Below are 6,136 nucleotides of genomic sequence, written 5' to 3'. Positions count from 1 at the left end.
GTGCTCTTTAAAATGTAAGGACTCATTCTTGCTGGTAGTTAGAATCTTTATTATTTCCAAACAAAATGAAGGTTTCCTATTTAAAATAATAAGCTTCAGGTTAGTAAAACAGTGATATCAGAACCGATTTTAGGTTAATAGGTTAATCACACATAGTTGGAAAACTACTCAAATTCGTTTATTTTATTAAAATACTTAGAGCATGGTACAGATGCATTTTTCTTCAAACAATCATACAGTTTTTGATATACTTAGATTTGCAAAACAATGGGATAAAGGAATATTCCTGAACTTTGTTTTATGAGTTATCTCATGGCTACTGTGAAATTGTGTGAATACATTAATGCAGTGCATATTATCTCAGCTTGCAGAGCTTGGATTCATTGAACGAGTTTACAAAAAATGTAAATATTGCAGAATATACAGCCTCATGCTACATAACTAAGCTCCATTTCATGCTGAATAAACTAAATTATTAATGTATCTTAAATAGAAAACTATATTTAGATAGATTTTTACTCCAAAAGCATTTTATTAAAATAAATTTGATAAAAATAAAAAATCCAATTTAAATAAAAAATATTTTTTTATTTTTAAAAAAATCATTATTATCCACCCTGAAACTAGCCTTTATGAGGTACTTTAATTACTACCCTCCTTGCAGGATGCATTACATACCCAAGAAGAATTCATAATAATGCAGCATATACTGATTTCATATGGCATGCCATAGTTCTTGTTAACATGTCAGGACACACTAACAAATAAATCTATTCAATTACTGCTGTAATTTGGAAAGACAGGGTGGTCACATTGGAAAGAGGATTGATATGGCCAATGCAAGCAAATAAAACTTGTATTCACTGTATTCTCTCTTTTAACTTGTGGTTTTTCTATTAAACAGCAATTGTAATAAAACACAAAAAAATGCTAAAGTAGATTTAAATATTTTAATTAAAAATATAATCATTATAACATTAATATCAGCACCCTCAAAACATTCATAGAAAGAACATGGTATAGAATCTTGTTCTCAATAATTCCAGGCCTGCACACCAAACAATATGAATATCTGTAAGTATTGTTTGCATTCATAATATAGTGTAAGAAGACTTTTCATTATTAGGGCTGTGTAGCATTTCTGATTTGATTCTTTAAAAATGCTTTGGAGGATGCTGGAACATAAACATGTCTGCAACTTTTTAAAACAGGTGGGCCTTCTGCCAGGTTCACATGGCAACCAAAGAAAGCACCTTTTGGAATTTTAATTTTAAGTGAGGCATGGGTTCAGTAACTATCCAGAAACTGTCCTGTCGTTAACTCACACCACAAGCAATCCAGCATATGTATTAAAGCAAGCAATAAAATAAATAATATTTAAACCAACTTTTAATTAAATTATCTAGAATGCAAAATGAAAATGTGTCTCCCAAATCTAGATTAATTTCAAATCAGTTAAAGCATCCTTCCCCTTCATGCTGCCACTGCAGAAAACATTTTATTCATTATGTTAAGTTGAAAGAACTAATGTGCCTCCAAATGAACACAGATTATTATAGCAACTGTAATCATTGCGGTTTCTTATCTGTAACAGTTTGCTGGGAAATACACACTCCCACTGATTGTAGTATCTCAAAGCTGCAGTGCATCTGGCTAATATCCATATTTTAGAATTACTGTTAAGCCTACTGGTACTAGAAAATATTCTTGCCTTTCCTAACCATGTAATGTAAATCATGATACAACTACCTTAATGTCTTCTTTTAAGCCTTCTATTTCTCCATCATATAATATATAGAACATCAGCATAGCAATTTCCTTTGTACCATTGTTACCATGCATTGTTACAGAATACAAATATGATTTAAACATCGTTCTCTTGTTAAAAGTGGTGTTACTCAGACACACACTAACCTGAATATATTTTTACTTATTCACTTATCTATTTATTACTTTAGTTAGGCCATGGGTGACAAACTCGCCACGTCACGTGATGTGTCACAACGTATCGCAACTCTTTTTGCACTGCTGGCAATGGGGCAGGCGCAGCTTCGGTATGATGAAACCGGCCCGCGGGCCGGCAGTTTGACACCCCTGATTTAGGCTGATGTGCTATTCCAATTGTTATCAACTCTGCATGGCTTATATTCCCTCATTTGTAAATAGGATTAAAAAATACATAAAAATGGAGAAAAAGAAACCACAAAATCATCTATTATCTATTCACCAAGTAACTATATCATTGGTCAATAACAATTGCAACCATACTCCAAGGCAAACTCATAACATTCCCCTGTCCTGATGATGTAGCAGTTTTTAAAAGCCTCTGTAAAATCAACAGAATCTGAATGCAATTCCAGAGATGAAGGAAGGGAGGAGTCATTGGGTGGGCAGATATAATCAGAACTAGGCAATCCCAGATATACCCAGGTCCAAAGCCCTGAAAAGTTTTAAAGACGACAACCAGAAACTTGAACTGCATCTAGAAGAAATATAAATATATCTGAAGAAAGTCAATTATGCATCCTTGTTGCATAAAGTTGTTGTACACAAACAAAATCTGAACTAATATAACTCTGGCAAGTATATTACCCAAGTAACTACTTATCAGGCATAAAGATAATAGGAAAAACAGAATAACTCAGAATGAGTTGGTTTTCAGGTGGTTAAGCATCTATACAATACCAGCCACTATTTTGTTTTATTTATTTTTTATTGCCAGCCCCTAGTAACATCTGATGCCAGTAATGTATAATATTTTCAAGTATTCTAAGCACAATATCTTTCCTATTCCACACATTTCATCTCTCTCCATTTTGTTCTTGCTCTGGGAAATATCACGTCCATCTCCATCTAAAGATATTATAACTATTGCAAAACCCATCTTTGTAAAAAATACTGCACGTCTGTTTCCTAATTGCACATTTTTCTTGGGAGTAGTAGAGTTTCACAAGGTCTACTATTTTGTCAGGCAGAACATCAAGGAGAACAGATATTTATGTTAATTCAATCACAATGTTGGCTTTCCAAACACTATTTATTAATTTCTCTCACAATATCATTCTCAGCATTTATCTGAATATATTGTTTTTCAACATACAACAAAAGATTAGCACTTGAAGAATAAGATGTATTCTTATGCAGAATGTCTGAACTCAGATTTCATATGGATGTATCACCCAAAGCCTAATACATAAATGCTTTATGAAAACCACATGCTGTCAAGTATTTTATAAGCATGCAGACATTGACATTTTATTTATTTATCTATTTGGACAACTTCAGTGTATTTCACAACTGGAGAAGAGGATGGAAAATAACTTCAGATTTCTTTTTATTTACATTATTTGAACTACAGCAAATCTTTATTAAATGCATATTCAGGGGAGATTACTTTTAACAGTATATAAGAATGCAGTCTCTATAGGTTGGAAAGGGAAAACCATAGATATGTAAAAAAAATACTATACAGCATTTCTTGTTTATAATAACCAAGAATCCCTTTGCTTTCTGGTAGAATTCAGAAAACAAAAAGGAACTGTTAATGTAAGGATGCAAAATACACATGATACTACTTCCTCATCTTGAGATATTTCAAAGCTAAACATGAAGTAGTGAAGTCCAATCCTTTTTGAAGTGTCAAAGTAATATATATCTATATCTATCTATATCTATATCTATACACACACACACACACACATAAGTAAAGTTTCCCCCGCATATGTGTGCTAGTCATTTCTAACTCTAGGGGCCATCTCCGTTTCAAAGCCAAAGATCCAGCGCTTGTCCAAGGACGTCTCTGTGGTCATGTGGCCAGCATGACTAGACACCAAAGGCGCACGGAACACTGTTACCTTCCCACCGTAGTGGTCCTTTTTTTTCTACTTGCAGTTTTACGTGCTTTCGAACTGCTAGGTTGGCAGGAGCTGGGATGAATAACAGGCACTCACTCTGTTACGCGGCACTCGGGATTCGACCCGCCAAACTGCCGACCTTCTGATTGACAAGCTCAGCGTCCTAACCCACTGAGCCACCGCATCCCATACATATATATATATATATATATATATATATATATATATATATATATATATATATATATATATATATATATATATATATATATATATATATATATATATATATATATATATATATATATATAGGATGTACATATATATACATGTGTGTTCATATATATGTGTGTGTAAATTTTAATTAGTTAACAAGCATTTAACATATATATATATATATATATATATATACACACACACACACACACACAACACACATCTCAAGCTAACTTCTATCTCAACTTTTCAAAATTTTGTGTTTCAAATAAGCTTCAACTTAAAAGTCTTCAAAGTAACCAAACTCATAACCGTTTTCATTAGCTCTATGACCTCCACTTCTGCAGAGTGAAGGATGGTTGTAAGAAATATTGCTCCAAATACGAGTTTCAAGATGACCATGCCTACCTGACAGCCATGTCCTCTGGGATAAATTTTGCTAACTTTATCCAAAGCATATCAATATGTTACTTTGTGCATGCTCAGACGTACGTTTGACGAAATATACTTTTATTGTGCTGGAAACCTGTATCACTGCACTTCCTGGAAAAGTGGGATATAACTAATTAAACGAATGAAGTTCAGGGGCTCATCAAGTCCTGCTCCTTCTGCCAACTGGGCCTCTTGCCTTGCACGAACTCACCCAGGCCGGGATCGTCCGCCGTTGTCGCCTCCACCGCTCCATCGCCGCCGCCACCGTCGCCGCGATCCATGCTTAGGCGGGGGAGGGGAGGGGGAAGGAGAGGGCGGTCAGGGCCCTCCTTCCTTCCTGCCCTCCCCTGGTTAGAGCCCCCGCCGCCGCCTGTTTTTAGGACTAGGCCTTGGCCCCTCCGCAGCTACCTCCGCCGTGGTTCTGCCTATCCTTCGGTCGCCTTCCCTGTTGCTGCTGCTGCTGCTGCTGCTGCTGCCGCCGCCGCCGCCGCCGCAGCGCTACGTGGCCCTCGTCGCAGCCAACCAAGGCAGTCAGTCAGTCAACCTCGCGATTACGCCCGCCCCCCCCACTCGTTTTTTCTGAAGCGTCGCTCTCTGGCTAGTCCTGAGGAAGATAACGAATGCGCCTGCGTAGAAGCTCTCGCGCGAGAACGCGCGGCTTTCCTCAGCTTCCTTTTTCAGGGATTTTCCTCTACCCGGTCCTTTTCCTGCGCGCGCATGGGCGCGAACACTACCGTGAGCGTCAGTTAAAGAGCTTAGTCCGTCGTCATCTCTTATTTTGCTCGCTGTGCCGCTGCTCTTTCCCCCCCCCCCCGCGCCCGCCTCGTCCCGGGGGTATGAACGCGCTTACGTTACAATGGAAAGGTTGGCTGGCCAGCGCGTGCGTGGTAAAAATCAATGTCTGACGTTCCGGGGAATTCACTTTGCCACAGGTGAGAGCCGAAGACAAAAAAAGCGGAGGGGGAGGCGGGAAACAAAGCATAAAATATCCCCCATCATCGAAAAGCACCAGCTTTGTGTGTGTTTCTCTCTCTCTCTCTCTCTCTCTCTCTCTCTCTCTCTCCCTCCCTCCCTCCCTCCCTCCCTCTCTTTCTCTCTCTCTACTGGAAAAAGCCTCTGAACATACGACAGGCTTAAGATACAGAAGGATCTTGACAGACTTGAACATTGGGCGCTAACAAAATGAAATTCAATGGTGAAAAAAGTGAAAGAGTTGCTACCTTGCTCAGTAGTAGCAATTGTGAGAGGGATCTCGGAGTCCTAGTGGACAATCACTTAAATATGAGCCAGCAGTGTTCTGTAACTACCAAAAAAGCCAACACAGTGCTAGGCTGCATTTAACAGGGATAGAATCAAGATCACAAGAAGTGCTAATGTCACTTTACAAAGCCTTGGTAAGGCCACACTTACATCCAGTTTTGGTCACCACTATGTAAAAAAGATGTTGAGACTCTAGAACAGTGGTGGCGAACCTATGGCACGGGTGCCAGAGGTGGCACTAAGAGCCCTCTGTGGCCATGCCCCAGAGGTGGCAACTGTCTCTTCAACCAGCCGCCTGCTAATTTGCCGGGGTCCCACATGGCTGAATGCATCCCGGCATGGCTGGTATCCCTCCTCCCCCATCCCGTCCCTCT

At 38.7% G+C, this 6,136-nt stretch overlaps 1 protein-coding gene across 1 annotated transcript in view; it reads right to left on the bottom strand.

Moving 5' to 3' along the window:
• ZNF652 (zinc finger protein 652) overlaps nucleotides 1-5,041 on the bottom strand; it is a 48,908-nt gene extending 43,867 nt beyond the window's left edge. The window contains exon 1 of the mRNA XM_081343700.1: nucleotides 4,714-5,041. The gene's annotated coding sequence lies outside the window, so the exon portion shown is untranslated. The remainder of the gene's footprint in view (nucleotides 1-4,713) is intronic.
• Nucleotides 5,042-6,136: the final 1,095 nt, after the last annotated feature.

The sequence above is a fragment of the Vipera berus genome (genome assembly GCF_964194415.1).
Source record: "Vipera berus genome assembly, chromosome: Z".
Taxonomy (NCBI): Eukaryota; Metazoa; Chordata; class Lepidosauria; order Squamata; family Viperidae; genus Vipera; species Vipera berus.
This window is presented reverse-complemented; position numbering and strand designations above follow the sequence as displayed.